Source organism: Cnephaeus nilssonii (genome assembly GCF_951640355.1).
Source record: "Cnephaeus nilssonii genome assembly, chromosome: 24".
Classification (NCBI taxonomy): domain Eukaryota; kingdom Metazoa; phylum Chordata; class Mammalia; order Chiroptera; family Vespertilionidae; genus Cnephaeus; species Cnephaeus nilssonii.
Window position 1 is genome coordinate 2,756,462 of NC_137095.1, and position 21,308 is coordinate 2,777,769.

General features: G+C 55.5%; 1 pseudogene across 1 annotated transcript in view; it reads left to right on the forward strand.

The window, feature by feature from the left end:
- LOC307095008 (neugrin-like) overlaps positions 1-18,246 on the forward strand; it is a 40,323-nt pseudogene extending 22,077 nt beyond the window's left edge. Inside the window, exon 3 of the transcript in view lies at positions 17,547-18,246. The product of the transcript in view is annotated as a neugrin-like (transcript). The remainder of the gene's footprint in view (positions 1-17,546) is intronic.
- The last annotated feature ends 3,062 nt before the right edge of the window (positions 18,247-21,308 follow it).

Genomic DNA, 21,308 nt, shown 5'->3' on the forward strand with positions numbered 1-21,308 from the left:
GCTTCAGATAGAGGTCATGGAGGTCTCCATCCACAGTCCTTGCCCCAGTCAGAGGTCATAGAGGACTCCATCCACAGGCCAAGCCTCAGGGAGTGGTCATAATGGCCTTTGTCCACAGGACCAGCCTTAATCAGCGGTTATAGAGGGCTATGTCCACAGGACCAGACTCAATCAGAGGTTATAGAGGGCTATGTCCACAAGCCAAGCCTTAGTCAGAGATCATAGAGGGTTTCATCCACAGGCCCTGCCTCAGTCAGAGGTCATGGAGGGCTCCATCCACAGTCACAGCCTCAGACAGAAGTCATATAAGGCTCCGTCCGCAGGTACAGATTCAATCCAATGTCATGGAGGGCTCCATCCACATTTCCAGCCTCAGATAGAGGTCGTGGAGGGCTCCAACCACTGGCCCGGCTTCAGTTACAGGTCATAGAGGGCTCCATCCACAGGGCGGGCCTCAGTCAGAGATCCTAGAGTGCTCCATCCACAGGCCCAGCCTCAGGCAGAGGACACAGAGGGCTGCATCCAAAGGCCCAGCCTCAGGCAGAGGTCATTTAGGGCTCAAACCACAGTCCCAGCCTCAGTAAGAGGTCATGGAGGGCTCCGTCCACAGGTCCAGCTTCAATCAGATGTCATGGAGGGCTCCATCCACATTTCCAGCCTCAGGCAGAGGTCATAGAGGGCTCTGCCCACAGCCCTAGCCATAGTCAGAGGTCATAGAGCGCTCCAACCACAGGCCAGGCCTCAGGTAGAGGTCATGGAGAGCTCCGTCCACAGGCCCAGGCTCAGTCAGAGGTCATAGAGGGCTCCATACATAGGAAGAGCCTAAGTCAGAGGTCAATAGGGGCTCCATCCACAGGCTAAGCCTCATATAGAGGTCGTGGAGTGCTCCAACCACTGGCCCGGCCACAGTCACAGGTCCTAGAGTACTCCAACCACAGGCCCAGCCTCAGGCAGAGGTCATAGAGGGCTGCATTCACAGGGCCAGCCTAAGTAAGAGGTCATGAAGGGCTCCATCCACAAGCCCAGCCTCAGTCAGAGGACATGGAGGACCCCAACCACAGGCCAGCCTCAGTCAGAGGTCATAGAGGGCTCCATCCACAGGTACAGACTCAGTGTGAGTTCACAGAGGGCTTCATCCACAAGTACAGCCTCAGTCAGAGGTCATGAGGGGCTCCATCCACAGGCCCAGTCTCAGTCAGAGGACATGGAGTGCTCCATCCACAGTCCCAGTCTTAGGCAAAAGTCATAGAGGGCTCCGTCCGCAGGCCCAGCCTGAATCCGATGTCATGGAGGGCTCCATCCATGTTCCCAGCCTCAAGCAGCCGTCATAGAGGGCTCTGTCCACAACCCCAGCCATAGTCTGAGGTCATAGAGGGATCCAACCACAGGCCAGGCCTCAGGTAGAGGACATGGAGAGCTCCGTCCACAGGCCCAGGCTCAGTCAGAGGTCATAGAGGGCTCCATACACAGGAAGAGCCTCAATCAGATGTAAATAGGGGCTCCATCCACAGGCTAAGCCTCAGATAGAGGTCGTGGAGGGCTCCAACCACTGGCCAGGCCTCAGTCACAGGTCATAGAGGGCTCCATCCACAGGCCCAATCTCAGGCAGATGTCATTTAGGGCTCAAAGCACAGCCCCAGCCTCAGTAAGAGGTCATGGAGGGCTCCATCCACAGTCTCAGTCTCAGTCTCAGGCAGAAGTCATATAGGGCTCCGTCCATAGGTCCAGCTTCAATTCGATGTCATGGAGGGCTATATCCACATTTCTAGCCTCAGGCAAAGGTCATAGAGGGCTCTGTCCACAGGACCAGCCTCAGTCAGATGTCATAGAGGGCTCCAACCACAAGCCAGGCCTCAGGTAGAAGTCATGGAGGGTTCCGTTCACAGGCCCAGCCTCAGGCAAAGGTCATGGAGGGCTCCGTCCACAGGCCCAGCCTCAGCTAGAGGTCATAGAGGGCTCCATACATAGGAACAGCCTCAGTCAGAGGTCAATAGGGTCTCCATTCACAGGCCCAACCACAGACAGTGGTAATGGAGGGCTGTATCCACAGGCCCAGCCTATGTAAAAGGTCATGGAGGGCTCCATTTCCGAGCCCAGCCTCAGTCAGAGGACATGGAGGGCTCCATACTCAGGTCCACCCTCAGTCAGTGGTAATGGAAGGATCCATCCACAGGCCCGGCCTCAGTAAGAGGTCATAGAAGGCTCCATCCAAAGGCAAGGCCTCATTCATAGGTCATAGAGGGCTCCATCCACAGGCCCAGCCTCAGGCAGAGGTCACAGAGGGCTCTATACACAGCCACAGCCTTAGTAAGAGGTCATGGAGGGCTTCATCCACAGGCCCAGCCTCAGTCAGAGGACATGCAGGGCTCCGTCCAGAGTCCCAGTCTCAGGCAAAAGTCATAGAAGGCTCCGTCCGCAGGCCCACCCTGAATCCGATGTCATGGAGGGCTCCATCCATATTCCCAGCCTCAGGCAGCGGTCATAGACGGCTCTGTCCACAGCCCCAGCCATAGTCAGAGGTCATAGAGGGCTCCAACCACAGGCCAGGCCTCAGGTAGAGGTCATGGAGAGCCTCATCCACAGGAACAGACTCAGTCAGAAGTCAATAGGGTCTCCATTCACAGGCCCAAACACAGACAGAGGTAATGGAGGGCTCCATCCACAGGCCAGGCATCAGGCAGAGGTCATAGAGGACTCCATCCACAGGCCAAGCCTAAGGCACAGGTCATAATGGACTTTCTCCTCAGGATCAGCCTCAATCAGAGATTATAGAGGGCTATGTCCACAGCACCAACCTCAATCAGAGGTTATAGAGGGCTCCATACACAGGCCCACCCTCAGTCAGTGGTAATGGAGGGATCCATCCACAGGCCCGGCCTGAGGCACAGATCATGAAGGACTCCGTCCACAAGCCCAGCTTCAGTTAGAGGTCATGGAAGGCTCCAACCACAGGCCCAGCCTCAGTCAGAGGTCATAGACGGATCCATCCACCAGTACATCCTCAGTCAGAGGTCAATAGGGGCTCCATCCATAGGCTCAGCCTCAGATACAGGTCATGGAGGGCTCCAAACAATGGCCCAGCCTCAGTCAGAGGTCCTAGAGGGCTCCATCCAGAGGCCCAGACTCAGGCAGAGGTCATAGTCGGATGCATCTACAGGCCCAGCCTAAGTAAAAGGTCATGGCGGGCTCCATCCACAAGCCCAGCCTCAGACAGAGGTAATGGAGAGCTCCGTCCTCTGACCCAGCCTCTATCATAGGTCATAGAGGGCTGCATTCACAGGCCTATACTCAGGCAGAGGTTATGATGGGCTTTATCCACAGGACCAACCTCAGGCAGAGGTCATGGAGGGCTCAGTACACAGTCCAAGCCACAGTCTGAGGTCATGCCTGGCCCCAACAACAGGCCAGCCCCAGTCAGAGGTCATAGTGTCCTACATCCACAGGTATAGACTCAGTCAGAGTTCATAAAGGGCTCCATCCACAAGTACAGCCTCAGTCAGAGGTCATGAGGTGCTCCATCCACAGGCCCAGCCTCAGAGAGAGGACATGGAGGGCTCCAGCCACTATCCCAGCCTCAGTCAGAGGTCATGGAGGGCTCCATCCACAGGCCAGGCATCAGGCAGAGGTCATAGAGGGCTCCATCCACAGACTAAGCCTCAGGCACGGGTCATAATGGCCTTTCTCCACAGGACCAGCTTCAATCAGAGGTTACAGAGGGCTATGTCCACAGGACCAGCCTCAATCAGAGGTGATAGAGGGCTATGTCCACAAGTCAAGCCTTATTCAGAGGTTATAGAGGGTTCCATCCACAGGCCCACCTTCAGTCAGCAGTCATGGAGGGCTCCAACCACAGGCCCAGCCTCAGTCAGAGGTCATAGACGGATCCATTCACCGATACATCCTCAGTCAGAGTGCAATAGAAGCTCCGTCCACAAGCCCAGCCTCAGACAGAGGTCATGGAGTGCTCCAACCACTTGCCCGGCCACAGTCAGAGGTCATAGAGGGCTCCATCACAGCCCCAGCCTCAGAAGTCATGGAGGGCTCCAACCACAGGCCCAGCCTCATTCAGAGGACATGGAGGGCTCCATCCACAGTCTCAGTCTCAGTCAGAGAACATGGAGGGCTCCATCCACAGTCTCAGTCTCAGGCAGAAGTCATAAGGGCTCCGTCCACAGGCCCAGCCTCAGACAGAGGTCATGAAGGGCTCCGTCCACAGGCCCAGGCTCAGTCAGAGGTCATAGAGGGCTCCAACCATAGGCCAGGCCTCAGGTAGAAGTCATGGAGGGCTCCGTCCACAGGCCCAGCCTCAGACAGAGGTAATGGAGGGCTCTGTCCACAGGCCCAGGCTCAGTCAGAGGTCATAGAGGGCTCCATACACAGGAACAGCCTCAGTCAGGGGTCAATAGGGGCTCTATCCACAGGCTCAGCCTCCGATAGAGGTCATGGAGGGCTCAACCACTGGACCGACCTCAATCACAGGTCATAGAGGGTTCCATCCACAGTCCCTGCCTCAGTCAGAGGTCCTAGAGGGCTCCATCCACAGGCCCAGCCTCAGTCAGAGGTCCTAGAGGGCTGCATCCACAGGCGCAACCTAAGTTAGAGTCCTGGACGGCTTTATCCACAAGCCCAGCCTCAGTCAGAGGACATGGAGGGCTCCATACACAGGCCCAGCCTCAGACAGAGGTCATGGAGGGCTCCAGCCACAGGCGCAGTCTCAGGCAGACGACATGTAGGGCTCAGTCCACAGGCCCAGCCTCACTCAGAGATCATGGCGGGCTCCAACCACATGACTAGCCTAAGTCAGGGGTCATGGAGCGCTCCATCCACATGCCCAGCCTCAGTCAGAGGTCATAGAGGGGTCCATCCACAGCATCAGCCTCAGTCATAGGACATAGAGGGCTCCTTACAAATGACCAGCCTCAGGCAGAGGTCATGGAGGGCTCCATCCATAGGTCCAACCTCAGTCAGAGGTCAGAGAGGGCTCCATACAAAGGCCCAGCCTCAGTAAGAGGTCATGGAGGGCTCCATCTACAGGCCCGGCCTCAGACAGAGGTCATAGAGGGCTGTATCCACAAGCCCAGCCTCAGTCAGAGGCCATGGAGGGCTCCGTCCACAGGTCCAGCCTCAGTCAGGGGTCATAGAGGCTCCATCCACAGTCCATCCTCAGTTAGAGATCATAGAGGGCTCCCTCTGCAGGCGTATACTCAGGTAGAGGTCATAGAGGGATCCATCCACAGGCCCAGCCTCAGTCAGAGGTCATGGAGGGCCCCGACCACAGGCCAGCCTCGGTCAGATATCATAAAGGGCTACATCAACAGGCCCGGCCTCAGGCAGAGGTCATAGAGCACTCCAAGCACAGGCCCGGCTTCAGGCAGAGGACATGCAGGGCTTCATTCAGAGGCCCTGCGTCAGTCAGAGGTCATGGAGGGCTCCATCCAAAAAGCCGGTCTCAGGCACAGGTCATAAAGGGTTCCATCTACATGCCAAGCCTCAGTCAGAGGTCATACAGGGCTACATCCACAGGCCCAGCCTCATGCAGATGTCATGGAGATCTCTGTGTACAGGCCAAGCCTCAGTCAAAGGTCATAGAAGGCTCCATTCACAGGCTCAGCTTCATTCAAAGGTCATAGAGGCCTCCATCTGCAGGCCTATACTCAGGCAGAGGTCAAGTAATGCTCAGTCAACAGGACCAGCTTCAGTCAGAGGTCATGGAGGGCTCCATCCACATGCGCAGCCTCAATCAGAGGTCATGGAGGGCTCCGTCCACAGGCGCAACCTCAGTCAGAGGTCATAGAGGCTCCATCCACAGGTCCAGCCTCAGTCAGAGATCATACAGGGCTCCCTCCGCAGGTGTATACTCAGATAGAGGTCATGGAAGGCTCCATCCACAGGCGCAGTCTCAGGCAGACGACATGGAGGGCTCAGTCCACAGGCCCAGCCTCACTCAGAGGTCATGGCGGGCTCCAACCACATGCACAGCCTCAGTCAGAGGTCATGGAGCGCTCCATCCACAGGCAACAAACCATCAGTCACTGGAAATGAAGGGATCCATCTACATGTGCGGCCTCAGGCAGAGGTCATGAAGGGCTCCATCCACAAGCCCAACCTCAGTCAGAGACATGGAGGGTCCGTCCACATGCCCAGCCTCAAGTCAGAGGTCATAGAGGGGTCCATGCACAGGACCAGCCTCCGTCAGAGGACATAGAGGGCTCCATAAAAAGGCCCAGCCTCAGGCAGAGGTCATGGAGGCCTCCATCCACAGGTCCAACCTCAGTCAGAGGTCATAGAGGGCTCTATTCTAAGGCCCAGCCTCAGTCACAGGTCATGGAGGGTTCCATCTACAGGCCCGGCCTCAGACAGAGGTCAGAGGGCTGTATCCACAAGCCCAGCCTCAGTCAGAAGCCGTGGAGGGCTCCGTCCACAGGCCCAGCCTCAGTCAGAGGTCATAGAGGTTCCATCCACAGTCCATCCTTAGTCAGAGATCATAGAGGGCTCCCTCCGCAGGCGTATACTCAGGTAGAGGTCATGGAGGGCTCCATCCACAGGCCCAGCCTCAGTCAGAGGTCATGGAGGGCCCTGAAAACAGGCAAGCATCAGTCAGAGATCATAAAGGGCTCCATCAACAGGCCCGGCCTCAGGAAGAGGTCATAGAGCACTCCAAGCTCAGGCCCGGCTACAGGCAGAGGTCATGCAGGGCTTCATCCAGAGGCCCTGCCTCAGTCGGAGGTCATGGAGGGCTCCAACAACTGGTCCGGCCTCAGTCAGAGGTCATAGAGGGTTCCATCCACAGGCCAGGCCTCATGCAGGTCATAGAGGGCTCTATCCACAGGCCCAGCCCATTCAGACGTCATGGAGGGCTACATCCACAGGCCCAGCCTCAGTCAGAGGACATGGAGGGCTCTATCTACAGGCCCAGCCTCAGGCAAATGTCATGGAGAACTCCGTTCACAGACCAAGTCTCAATGAAAGGTCATAGAGTGCTCCATTCACAGGCTCAGCCTCAGTCAGAGGTAATAGAGGCCTCCATCTGCAGGCCTATTCTCAGTCAGAGGTCATAGATGGCTCCCACCGCAGGCGTATACTCAGGTAGAGGTCATGGAGGGCTCCATCCACAGGCCCAGCCTCAGTCAGAGGTCATAGAGCACTCCAAGCACAGGCCCGGCTTCAGGCAGAGGTAATGGAGTGCTTCATCCAGAGGACCAGCCTCAGTCAGAGGTCATGGAAGGCTCCAACCACAGGACCAGCCTCAGTCAGAGGTCACAGAGGATTTCATCCACAGATACAAGCCTAAATCAGAGGTCAATAGGGGCTCCATCCACAGGCCCAGCCTCAGACAGGGGTCATGGAGGGCTCTAACAACTGGTCCGGCCTCAGTCAGAGGTCATAGAGGGCTCCATCCACAGGCCCAACCTCAGTAAGCGGTCATAGACAATAATATCCACAGGACCAGCCTCAGTCAGAGATCATGTAGGGCTCCATCCGCAGGCCCAGCCTCAATCAGAGTATATGGAGGGCTCCATCCACAGGCCCAGACTCAGTCAGAGATCATAGAGGGCTCTATCTGCAGAACTATCTTCAGGCAGAGGTTATGGAGGGCTCCATCCACAGGCGCGGCCTCAGGCAGAGGTCATGGAGGGCGTCATCCCTAAAGCCGGCTTCAGGCAGAGGTCATAGAGGTTTCCATCCACATGCCAAGCCTCAGTCAGAGGTCATAGAAGGCTCCGTTGACAGGCCAAGCTTTAGCCACAGGTCATGGAGGGCTCCAACCACAGGACCAGCCTCAGTCAGAGGTCATAGAGGATTACATGGACCAGCCTCAGTCAGAGGTAATGGAGGGCTCCATCCACAGGCCTGGCCTCAATCAGAGGTCATGGAGGGCTCAGTCCACAGGCCCAGCCTCAGTCAGCGGTCATAGAAGATTACATCCACAGGACCAGACTCAGTCAGAGGTCATGGAGGGCTCCATCCGCTGGCCTATCCTCAGTCAGAGAACATGGAGGGCTCCATCCACAGGCCCAGCCTCAGGCAGAGGTCATGGAGAGCTCCTCCACAGGCCCAGCCTAAGTCAGAGGTCATAGAGGGCTATATCCACAGGCCCAGCCTCAGGCAGATGTCTTGGAGAGTTCTGTCCACAGGCCAAGCCTCAGTGAAAGGTCATAGCGGGTTCCATTCACAGGCTCAGCCTCACTCAGAGGTCATAGAAGCCTCCATCTCCAGGCCTATCCTCAGGCAGAGGTCCTGTAACGCTCAGTCAACAAGCCCAGTTTCAGTCACAGGTAATGGAGAGCTCCATCCACAGGCCTGCCTTCAATCAGAGGTCATAGAGGGCCCAATCCACAGGCCCGCCTCAGTCAGAGATCATAGAGGCCTCCGTCCACAGACCGAGCTTCAATCAGAGGTCATGGAGGGCTCCATTCACAGGCCTGGCCTCAGTCAGAGGTCATAGAGAGCTCCATCCACAGGCACGGCCTCAGGCAGAGGTCATAGTGGGCTCAATCCAAAGGCCCAGCCTCAGTTAAAGGTCATTTTTTGGCTCAATCCAAAAAATCGGCCTCAGGCAGAGGTCATAGAGGGTTCCATCCACATGCCAAGCCTCAGTCCGAGGTCATAGAAAGCTCTGTCCACAGGCCCAGCTTGAGCCAGAGGTCGTGGAAGGCTCCAACAACAGGACCAGCCTCAGTCAGAGGTTATAGAGGGCTACATCCACAGGCCCAACCTCAGGCAGAGGTCATAGAGGGCTCCAATCACAGCCCCACTATCAGTAAGAGGTCATGGAGGGCTCCATCCACAGGCCCAGCCTCAGTCAGAGGACATGGAGGGCTCCATTTACAGGCTGAGCCTCAGGCCAAGGTCATGGAGAGCTCCATCCCCAGGCCCAGCCTCAGTTTGAGGTGATAGAGGGCTCCATCAAGAGACCCAGCCTCAGTCACAGGTCATAGAGTGCTCCATCCGCAGTCCTATACTCAGGAAGCGGTCATGGACGGTTCCATGCACAGGCCTGGCCTCGGGAAGAGGTCATGGATGGCTCAGTCCACAGGCCCAGCCTCAGTCAGAGGTCATGGCGGGCTCCAACCACATGCACAGCCTCAGTCAGAGGTCAAAGAGGCCTCCATCCACAGGCCCACCATCAGTCACTGGTAATGGAGGGATCCATCCACAGGACCAGCCTCAGGCAGAGGTCATGGAGGGCTCTGTCCATAGGACCAGCCTCAGGCAGAGGTCACGGAGGGCTCCATCCACATGCCCAGCCTCAGTAAGAGGTCATAGAGGGGTCCATCCACAGGTCCAGCCTCAGTCAGAGGACATAGAGGGCTCCATACAAAGGCCCATCCTCAGGCAGAGGTCATGGAGGGCTCCATCTACAGGCCCGGTCACAGACAGAGGTCATAGATGGCTCTGTCCCCTGTCCCAGCCTCAGGCAGAGGTCATAGAGCGTTCCAACCACCGGCTCAGCCTCAGTCAGAGGTCATGGAGTGCTTCATCTACAGGCCCAGACAACGGCAGAGGTCATGGAGTGCTCCATCCACAGGCCCAGACTCAGACAGAGGTCAGAGCGGGTTCCAACCACTGGCCGGGCCTCAGTCAGAGGTCATGGAGTGCTTCATCTACAGGCCCAGCCTCAGTTAGAGGATATGGAGGGCTCCATTCACAGACCCAGCCTCAGGCAGATGTCATGGAGAACTCCATCCACAGGACAAGCCTCATTCAAAGGTCATAGAGGGCTCCATTCACAGGCTCAGCCTCAGTCAGAGGTAATAGAGGCCTCCATCTGCAGGCCTATTCTCAGACAGAGGACATCGAGGGCTCCATCCACAGGACCGTCCTCAGGCAGAGGTCATGGAAGGCTCAGTCAACAGGTCCAGGCTCACACAGAGGTCATGGAGGGCTCCATCCACATGCCCAGCCTCAGTCAGAGGTCATAGAGGCCTCCATCCACAGTCCCACCCTCAATCAAAGGTAATGGAGAGCTCCAACCACAAAACCAGCCTCTGAGAGGACATGGAGGGCTCCGTCCACATGCCCATCCGCGGTCAGAATTCATAGAGGGCTCCCTCCACAGGCCCAGTCTCAGTAAGAGGACATGTAGTGCTCCATCTACAGGCCCAACCTCAGTCAGGGGTCATGGAGGGCTCTAACCACAGGCCAAGCCTCAGTAATTGGACATGGAGGGCTCTATCTATAGGCCCAGCCTCAGGCAGATGTCATGGAGAACTCCGTTCACAGACCAAGCATCAATAAAAGGTCATAGAGTGCTCCATTCACAGGCTCAGCCTCAGCCTCAGTCAGAGGTAATAGAGGCCTCCATCTGCAAGCCTATTCTCAGTCAGAGGTCATAGATGACTCCATCAACAGGCCGGGCCCAGGCAGAGGTCATAGAGCACTCTAAGCACAGGCCCGGCTTCAGGCAGAGGTAGTGGAGGGCTTCATCCAAAGGACCAGCCTCAGTCAGAGATCATAGAGGCTCCATCCACAGGCCCAGCCTCATTCAGAGGTCATGGAGGGCTACATCCACAGGCCAGGCCTCAGGCAGAGGTCATAGAGGGCTCCATCCACAGGCCCAGCCTCATTCAGAGGTCATGGAGGGCTATATCCACAGGCCCAGCCTCAGTCAGAGGACATGGAGGGCTCCAACCACAGGCCCAGCCTCAGGCAGATGTCATGGAGAACTCCGTCCACAGACCAAGCCTGTATCAAAGGTCATAGAGGGCTCCATTCACAGGCTCAGGCTCAGTCAGATGTAATAGAGGGCTCCAACCACAGGCCCAGCCTCAGGCAGATGTCATGGAGAACTCCGTCCACAGACCAAGCCTGTATCAAAGGTCATAGAGGGCTCCATTCACAGGCTCAGGCTCAGTCAGATGTAATAGAGGCCTCCATCTGCAGGCCTATTCTCAGGTAGAAGACATGGAGGGCTCCCTCCACAGGACCGGCCTCAGGCAGAGGTCATGGAAGGCTCAGTCAACAGCCCCAGCCTCACACAGAAGTCATGGAGGGCTCCATCGACATGCCCAGCCTAAGTCAGAGGTAATGGAGGCCTCCAACCACAAAACCAGCCTCAGTGAGAGGTCATGGAGGGCTCCGTCCACATGCCCATCCGCGGTCAGAGTTCATAGAGATCTCCCTTCACAGTCCCAGTCTCAGTCAGAGGACATGGAGTGCTCCATCCACAAGCCCAATCTCAGACAGAAGTCATAGAGGGCTCCGTCCAGAGGCCAGGCCTGAGGCAGATGTTATTGAGGGCTACATCCACAGGCCCAGCCTCATTCAGAGGTCAGGGAGGGCTCCAACCACAGGCCCAGCCTCAGTTAGTGGACATTGAGGGCTCCATCCACAGGCCCAGGCTCAATCAACGGTCATAGACGATTATGTTCACAGGACCAGCCCCAGTCAGAGGTCATGGAGGGTTGTATCCACAAGTCTAGCCTCAATCAGAGGACATGGAGGGCTCCGTCCACATGTTCAACCTCAGTCAGATATCACAGAGGGCTCCCTCCACAGGTGTATACTCAGATAGAGGTCATGGAAGGCTCCATCCACAGGTGCAGTCTCAGGCAGAGGACATGGAGGGCTCAGTCCACAGGCCCAGCCTCACTCAGAGGTCATGGCGGGCTCCATCCACAGGCCCAGCCTCGGTCAGAGGTCATGGAGCGCTCCATCCACAGGCCCACCATCAGTCACTGGTAATGGAGGGATCCATCCACATGCCGGGCCTCAGGCAGAGGTCATGAAGGGCTCCATCCACAAGCCCATCCTCAGTCAGTGACATGGAGGGTCCGTCCACATGCCCAGCCTCAGTCAGAGGTCATAGAGGGGTCCATCCACAGAACCCACCTCATTCAGAGGACATAGAGGGCTCCCTACAAAGGCCCAGCCTCAGGCAGAGGTCATGGAGGGCTCCATCCACAAGGCCAGCCTCAGTCAGAGAACATGGACAGCTCTGTCCACAGGACCAGCCTCAGTCAGAGGACATAGAGGGCTCCATACAAAGGCTCAGCCTCAAGCAGAGGTCATGGAGGGCTCCAACAACTGGTCCGGCCTCAGTCAGAGGTTATAGAGGGCTCTATCCACAGGCTCAGCCTCATTCAGAGGTCATGGAAGGCTAAATCCACAGGCCCAGCCTCAGTCAGAGGACATGGAGGGCTCCATCCACAGGCCCAGCCTCAGGCAGATGTCATGGAGAACTCCGTCCACAGACCAAGCCTCTGTCAAAGGTCATATAGGTCTATATTCACAGGCTCAGCCTCAGTCAGAGGTAATAAAGGACAGAGAGGGTTCCATCCACAGGCCAAGCCTCAGGCAGGGGTCATAATGGTCTTTGTCCGAAGGCCCAGCCTCAATCAGGGGTTATAGAGGGCTATGTACACAAGCCAAGCCTTATTCAGAGGCCATAGCAGGCTCCATTCACAGGCCTGGCCTCAGGCAGTGATCATGGAGGGCTCCATCTACAGTCCCAACCTCAGTCAGAGGACATGGAGGGCTCCATCCACAGGTCTAGCCTCAATCAGAGGGCATGGAGGCCTCTATCTACATGCCCAGCCTCAGTAAGAGGTCATCGAGGGCTCCATCCACAGGCTCAGCCACAGTCAGAGGACATGGAGGGCTCCTTCCACAGGCTCAGCCACAGTCAGAGGACATGGAGGGCTCCTTCCACAGGCCCAGCATCAGGCAGAAGTTATAGAGGGTTCCGTCCACAGGCTCAGCCTCAATCCGATGTCATGCAGGGCTCCATCCACATTCCCAGCCTCAGTCAGAGGTAATGGAGGGCTCCATCCACTGGCCTGGCCTCAATAAGAGGTCATAGAGGGCTCCATCTACAGGCCCGGCCTCAGTCAGAGATCATAGAGGCCTCCGTCCACAGACCGAGGTGCAGTCAGAGGTCATGGAGGGCTCCATTCAAAGACCCGGCCTCAGTAAGAGGTCATAGAGGGCTCCACCCACAGGCCCAGTCTCAGTCAGAGGACATGGAGGGCTCCATCCACAGGCCCAGCCTCAGGCAGATGTCATGGAGAACTCCGTCCACAGGACAAGCCCCATTCAAAGGTCATAGAGGGCTCCATTCACAGGCCCAGCCTCAATCAGAGGACATGGTGGGCTCCATCCACAGTTCCAGCCTCAGGCAGAATTCATGGAGGGCTCTGTCAACAGGCCCAGCCTCAGTCAGAGGACATGGAGGGCTCCGTCCAAAGGTCCAGCTTCAATCAGATGTCATGTAGGGCTCGATTCACAGTCCCATCCTCAGGCAGAGATCATAGAGGGCTTTGTCCACAGGCCCAGCCTCAGGAAGAGGTCATTGAGGGTCTGACTATAGGCCCGGCTTCAGGCAGATATCATAATGGGCTCTGTCCACAGGCACAACCTCAATCAGAGGACATAGAGAGCCATGTCCACAGGCCCAGCCTCAATCAGAGGTCATAGAAGGCTCTGTCCACAGTCCCAGCCTCAGATAGAGGTCATGGAGGGCTCCATGCACTGTCCCGGCATCAGTCAGAGGTCATGGAGGGGTCCATCCACAGGACTGGCCTCAGGCAGAGGTCAATGAGCATTCCAACCACAGGCCCAGCCTCAGTCAGAGGTCATGGAGGGCTCCATCTACAGGCCTGGCCTAAGGCAGTGGTCATGGAGGGTTCCATCCAGAGGATAGGCCTCAGTCAGAGGTCATAGAGGGCTCCAACCACAGGTCCGGCCTCATGAAGAGGTCATGGAGGGCTCCATCCACAATCACAGCCTTAAGCAGAGGTCATAGAGGGCTCCTTCCAAACACCCAGCCACAATCAGATGTCATAGAGGGCTCCATCAACAGGCCAGGAATCAGGCAGAGCACATAGAGGGCTCCATCCCCCAGGCCCAGCCTCAGTCACAGGACATGAAGGGCTCCATTCACAGGGCCAGCCTTAGGCAGAGGTCATGGAGAGCTCCGTCCACAGGCCCAGCATCAATCAGATGTTATAGAAGGCTATGTCCAAAGGCCAAGATTAGAGCTCATAGAGGGCTCCATCCACAGGCCCAGCATCAGTCAGAGGATTTAGAGGGGTCCTTCCACAGGCCCAGCCTCAGTTCGAGGACATGGAGGGCTCCATCCACAGCCCCAGCCTCAGGCAGAAGTCATAGAGGACTCCGTCCACAGGCCTAGCTTCAATCTGATGTCATGGAGAGCTCCATCCACATTTCCAGCCTCAGGCAGAGGTCATAGAGGGCTCCATCCGCAGGACCAGCGTCAGTCATAGGTAATAATGGGCTTTTTCCACAGGCCCAGCATCAATCAGAGGTTATAGAGGGCTTTGTTGACAGGGCCAGCCTCAATCAGAGGGTATAGAGGGCTATATCCACAAGCCAAACCTTAGTCAGAGGCCATAGCGGGCTCCCTCCACAGGCCCGGGCTCAGGCAGAGATCATGGAGGGCTCCATTGACAGTCCCAGCCTCAGTCAGAGGACATGGAGGGCTCCGTCCACAGGCCCAGCCTCAGTCTGAGGTCATAGAGGGCTCCATCCACAGGTACAGCCACAGTCAGAGGTCAATAGGGGCTCCATCCACAGGCCCAGCCTCCAACAGAGGTCATGGAGGGCTTCAACCACTCTCCCGGCCTCAGTGAGAGGTCATACAAGGCTCCATCCAAAGGCCAGGCCTCAGTCAGAGGTCATGGAGGGCTCCATCCGCTGGCTCAACGTTATTCAGAGGTCATAGTGGGCTCCATCCACAGGCCCGGACTAAGTCAGAGATCATAGAGAGCTCTGTGCACAGGCCCAGCGTCAGGCAGAGGTCATGGAGGGGTCCATGCACAGGCCCATCTTCAGTCAGAGGTCATAGAGGGCTCCAACCATAGGCCCAGCCTCAGTCAGAGGTCATAGACAGATCCATCCACTGGTACATCCTCAGTCAGAGGGCAATAGGGGCTCCATCCACAGGCCCAGCCTCAGACAGAGTTCATTAAGGGCTCCAACCACTTGCCAGCCTCAGTCAGAGGTCCTAGTGTGCTCCTTCCAAAGGCGAGGCCTCAGTCAGAGGTCATAGAGGGCTCCATCCACAGGCCCAGCCTCAGGCAGAGGTCATGGAGGCCTCCGTCCACAGGCCCAGCCTCAATCTGATGTAATACAGAGGTCATGGGAGTCTCCAACAACTGGCCCTGCCTCAGTCACAGGTCATAGAAGTCTCCATTCATAGGACAAGCATTAGTCAGAGGTCATAGAGAGTTCAATCCACAGGCCCAGCTTCAGTCAGAGGTCATTGAGGGCTCCAACCACAGGCCCAGCCTCAGTCAGAGGTCATGGAGGGATTCAACCCCTTTCCCGGCCTCAGTCAGAGGTCATGGAGGACTCCATCCAAAGGCCAGTCCTCAGGCAGTGGTCATAGAGGGCTCCATCCACAGACCCAGCCTCAGGCAGAGGTAATAGAGGGCTCCATCCACAGCCCTAGCCTCAGTAAGAGGTCATGGATGGCTCCGTCCACAGGCCCAGCCTCAGTAAGAGGTCATTAAGGGCTGCGACCACAGTCCCGGCTTCCGGTAGAGGCCACAATGGGCTCTATCCACAGGCCCAACCTCTATCAGAGGACATAGAGTGCCTTGTCCACAGTTCCAGCCTCAATCAGAGGTCATAGAGGGCACTGTCCACAGTTCCAGCCTCAATCAGAGGTCATAGAGGGCTCCGTCCACAGGCCAGGCCTCAGGCAGTGGTCACAGAGGTCTCCATCCACAGGCCCAGTCTGAGGCAGAGGGCATAGAGGGCTCCATCCACAAGCCAGCCTCAGTCAGAGGTTATGAGGGGCTCCATTCACAGGCCCATCCTTAGATAGAGGTCATGGAGGGCTCCACCCACTGTCCTGGCCTCAGTCAGAGGTCATAGAAGGCTCCATCCACAGGCCAGGCATCAGGCAGGGGTCATAATGGCCTTTGTTCATAGGACCAGCCTCAATCAGCGGTTATAGAGGGCTATGTCCACAAGCCAAGCCTTAGACAGAGGTCATAGAGGGTTCCATACCCAGGCCAAGCTTCAGTCAAAGGTCAAGGAGGGCTCCAACCATAGGCCCAGCCTTAGTCAGAGGTCATAGCCGGATCCATTCACCGGTACATCCTCAGTCAGAGGTCTATAGGGGCTCCATCCACAGGCCCAGCCTCAGACAGAGGTCATGGAGGACTCCAACCACTTGCCCGGCCTCAGTCAGAGGTCATAGAGGGCTCCATCCACAGGCCCAGCCTCAGACAGAGGTCATGGAGGGCTCCAACTACAGGACCCACTTCAGGCAGAGGTCATGGAGGGCTCCGTCCTGAGGATACGCCTCATCAGAGTTCATAGAGGGATCCAACCACAGGCCTCGATCGGGGACTGGTTAGCGCCTGCAGCCAGTTGACCATGTCCCCAATCGGGCTTGGCCGCGGGGCAACACTGGAAGCCCCGATCACAGATCACGGACCAGGGCGGGTGGCGTGGGTTAGTGCCCTTAGCCCCCTGACGGGGACACGATCGCGGATTCTTTAGCGCCTGCAGCCGCCTGACCAAGTCCCTGATAGTGCTTGGCCGAGGCACACTGCAAGCCCCGATCACGATCACGGATAAAGGACCAGGGCTGGCGGCGAGGGTTAGCGCACGCCGGCGCCTGATGAGGCTACGATCGCGGACTCCTTAGCGCCTCCAGGCGCCTGACCAAGCCCTGGATCGGGCTTGGTGACGGCACACAGCAAGCCCCGATCATGGATCATGGACCAGGGCAGGTGGCGTGGGTTAGCGCCCGCAGCCGCCTCACCAAGTCCCCAATCGGGCTTGGCGGCGGCACACTCCAAGCCCCGATCATGGATCACGGACCAGGGCAGGCGGCATGGGTTAGCGCCCGAAGCTGCCTGACCAGTCCCCCATCGCGGACTGGTTAGCGCCTGCAGCTTGGTTCTCCAGATTTCGGGAACAGTACCAGCTCCTTCCTGGGCCCTCAGACTGAAGCAGGGCCTTGCTTCTTCCCTCATCAGAGGCACAGGGGCAGGTGTTCGGCTCCTTTGGGACCACGGTCCCTTCACCAGGGACGTATTTCATCGCTCGTTTAGAAAGCTCACCTTCCTCGGGGGCTGCTGTTGTGGGTGTTAGATTTCCGGGGCAGGGAACTGATAGATCCTCCCTTTCCCCAACTGATGGATGGAGAATGTCCTAAACTCCACCTGCAGCCCAAACACTCCTGAGCACCTAACCAGGCACCTTATATGGACTGTACATTGAACCACCAATCAGCACCTGCCAAATACCCTAACCCCCCAATCCTAAGTCCCTAATCATGTGCCTTACATGAAACCACCAATCAGCATGTGCTGAGTACCCTAAGCCCCATCCCTTCCCTTTCCTCCCCTCAAAAGGCACCTTCACCTCTGCACACGTGCTCTCTTCCTTTGGGAGGCAGCCCGGCAGGGGTCTTCTCCTCTAATAAAGCCTGTGTCCGGGTCTCCAGCCCTCTGTCTCATCTTTCATGAACAAAGAGACAGGGCTGGGCGCCCCCTGATTCAGCTGAGACGCTTCAACCACCCATGTTGCTCCCACGCATGGCTTCTGCCTTTGCTTCTCTCCCCCAGCGCCCTGAGACAGAAAAAGCCATCCTGTTCCAGAAAATTCAGAGGCAAATGGAGCCCCGAGGGGCCCCGCCCAGGACTCTGACCATGAAGCCAGGGAGCAGATCCGGGATCTACATGAAGAATTTCCAGAGTCCTGGTCAGTTCCCAGATTGGCTGAAGGCTTCGATGTGAGCACCGATGTGATCAGAAGGGTTTTAAACACCAAGTTTGTGCCCACTTTGGAGAAGAAACTGAAGCAGGATCAAGAGGTCCTTCAGAAAGCTGGGCTTGCCCACTCGCTCCGCCAGCTTCCAGCCCTGGGGATGCCTGGGAGCTGCTTTCTGCAGGCCGCCCTGTGTCAGGAGCTGAAGCCTCATCCCAAGGTCACGGTCACAGCACAGCTTTGAGGGCGACAGAACCGAATACTCAGAGTACAAACACCCTGAGGAGACAGAAGGGAAGGAATAAAGGAGTCCAGAGCCTGGAGAAGGAAAGCTTTGTGTCTGTTGCTGCAGCCCAAGGTCAGCACAGAGAGCTGCAGAAGTACTCCACCAGTGGTTGTGAGGGCACCAGAGGCTCTGACAGTGATGGATTGCCAAGTGCGAAGGAGCTGGAAGCATTGAAGGCAAGAGAACTGGGTGAGCAGAACTTCAGCAGCAAGGTAGTGCAGAGAGGGCAAGAGTTCTTTGAGGACAATGGGAACTTCCTGTACAGAATTTAAACTGGAGCCTGGCTGGTGGAGGTGTCATGTAAAATACAGCTGAGCGAGCAGATTGGAGCTGCCTGGATTTCTGTGTGTGAATGGTCCACCTTGGAAATGATGAGCCTGAAAATGGAAGGAGCCGCTTGGATTTCAGTCTGACAAGCGACAGTGAACTTCACAGGGCAGATGTATATGCGGGCAGCGTGAATAACAGGCTAGGTGCAGTCTAGCTCTTGGAGCATGGCTCCTGGTCTGACCATGTGGCTATTCAATACTCACCCTTCTTGCATATGCTTTCTATGTGATGAAACCAGCCTGTGTCACATATGTTAGGAGTTTGTTGTCTTTACAATATGTGTATGGGAAGAATTGAAAAGTGTTCCTTCTGACATCGTTTACTTCTTGATTAATGAACACTAACAGTTCTGGAGCTGCTTAGTCAATTGGTTGTATTCATTTTGTGCAAAGTAAAGTGAAATGGAGCAAAAAAAATTATATACATATATGCATAGACCATGGACATAGACAATAATGTGCTGAGTGCCTAGAAATGGTGGAGGTAGGGTAAAGGGAGGTAAAGGGGGATGAGGATGGGGGAAATTGGGGCTATTTGTAATAGAGCCAACAATAAAAATGATAGTTTGCCCTCATGGCATGGCTCAGTGGTTGGGCATGAACCCATGAAACAAGGTATCTCTAGTTGGATTTCAAGTCAGGGCACTTGCCTAGGTTGGGGAGCTCCATCCCTTGTAGGGGGCATGCAGGAGAGAGCTGATCAATGATTCTCTCTCATCATTGATGTTTCACTGTCTCCCTCTATCTCTAAAATATCAAGAAAAAAAGAAGAGTGTTAACATTGGTTTGATTCAACAACACCAATTTGAGTGAAGACCATCACGTTTTCTCCCAGGTCCTCTAAGCAAAATCATGCCTTGGTCTGTTGTGTAGAAGATGTCCCAGGCATACCTGTGTTCAGAAGCAGGAAGCAGCCTGGAAGAGGACCGCCTCACCTTGGTCTGTAGTGTTAGAGTTCATTACTTCATGTTTGAAAAGATTTCACTGCACAAGTTCAGAAGATTTTGAGGGTACATTAATTGAAACTGGGGGTAATGAAAAAACGTAGGCCTTAGGATAGAACAGGAAGCAGCAGAGAGATAGAACAGGAAACAGCTGGCTCCTTTGACTCTCTAGAAACATTGTGGGAAATAAATGAGCCAAAGCGAGGCTGCTGTTAGCTCACTGGGCTTTCAGAGGAAAGGAGGCCTTGAGCGCAGATTCAGGGGTTAGGCCAGGACGAGCTGACACTGCTCATTGCTACCCTGGTTGCAGGTTGCGTGGGATCCCAGAAAATCTTAGGAGAGCCGGGCAAGGGTGGTTCATTGGTTGAGTGTTATCCTATGACCCTGCAGGTCACTGATCAATTCCTGGTCAGGACACATGCTCAGGTGGTGGACTGGATTCATATTGTGGTGCATGCAGGAGGCAGCCTATCAGTGATTCTCTCTCATCATTCATCCTTCTCTCTCTCTCTCTCTCTCTATCCCCCTCCCTTCCTCACTGAAATCAAGAAAAATATAGTTTTGAATGTATATTTTAAATCAATTACACTTACATCAAAGTTTAAAAAATAATTAAAACTTACCTCATTCACTACACTCATATGGCTTTTCTCCAGTGTGAACTCTGTGGTGTACAGTGAGATGAAACCTGTGAGCTCCCGGTGACCTCCCATCTAGAGAGGGGACACCTTGCTGACCGGACCCTTTTCCCTTTGTCAGAAGGGCGTTGATAGAAGCCAAAACCCCTCCACATTTATTCATTATGCTAGTCCTGTATAAAGCAATTTTCTGTTATCCAACTCGGGCGAAACATTTGGGTAGTTTTTTTGTTCACCCCTCACCTTTATGCTGAGGGTTACCACGCATATCCATAGGATATCACTCATTTTCAAAAAAGTCGAGAGCAGCCGGGCTGGCGCGGCTCAGCGGTTGAGCATCGACCTATGAACCAAGAGGTCATGGTTCGATTTCCGATCAGGGCACATGCCCAGGTTGCAGGCTCGATCCCGAGTGGGAGTCGTGCAAAAGGCAACCAATGATTCTCTCTCATCATTGACGTTTCTCTCTCTCCCCCTTTACCTTCCTTTCTGAAATCAATAAAAATTTATTTTAAAAAAGAGGAAGAACAGGACAATGGGACGGGGGAGACAGAGAGGCAGAGAGCCAGAGGGAGTGGTTCCCACAGCTTCCGAACCCCGCACCTGTGGGAGGCTCTTACCGCATCAGCATCTTCCTCTGCAGCATCTGCAGGATGTTGGCCAACTGCTGGTGATAGTCTAGAGCAGCCTGGATAACCAGGGCCCACTGGCCCACTTCCTCTACCTGCAGGGAAGCGGATGTTACTCCCTAGAGGCAGGACATGAGCACAGGGACCAGGCCTTGCAGGGAGGCCCCATCCGCCTTGGCTCATTTAATGTCACAGGAGCTGGTGAGCATCACGCAGGTCCAGGTGTATAGAGCTAGCGATGCCGGCCGCGCATGTGCTCATGGAGTTCTGATTGTAAATGTGCTTTCACTCAATCAAATGCTGACTATCCCACGGAGAGGATATTCTCGGAAGATTTTCCTTTATGCTATAAAATTCATCGATCTGAGAGTGTCGGCCTGCTGACCAAAGGGTCCCGGGTTCAATTCCAGTCAAGGTCACGTGCCTTGGTTGCAGGCTCCTCCCTGGCTGGGCCCTGGTCTGTGCAACCGCAGGAGGCAACCAATCGACGTTTCTCTCACAAGGATGTTTCTCTCTGTCTCTCCCTCTCTCTTCCATTCTCTCTAAAAATCAATGGAAAAATATCCTCGGGTGTGGATTAACCAAAACTAAATAAATAAATAAAATAATGTTCCTTTAATAAAATAAAAATAAAGTCCATCGTCCATGTGGAAACAGAGATCCAGCTTTTCCTATGACAATGGAAACTGACACTGAGCGGATGAGCAGCTCCCTCACTGAAGTGTCTCTTGGGGTCCTTTCTGCTCAAGTCCAGTCAGGAGACTAAGTACATCCTGCTCTTCTCAGACAAGAGG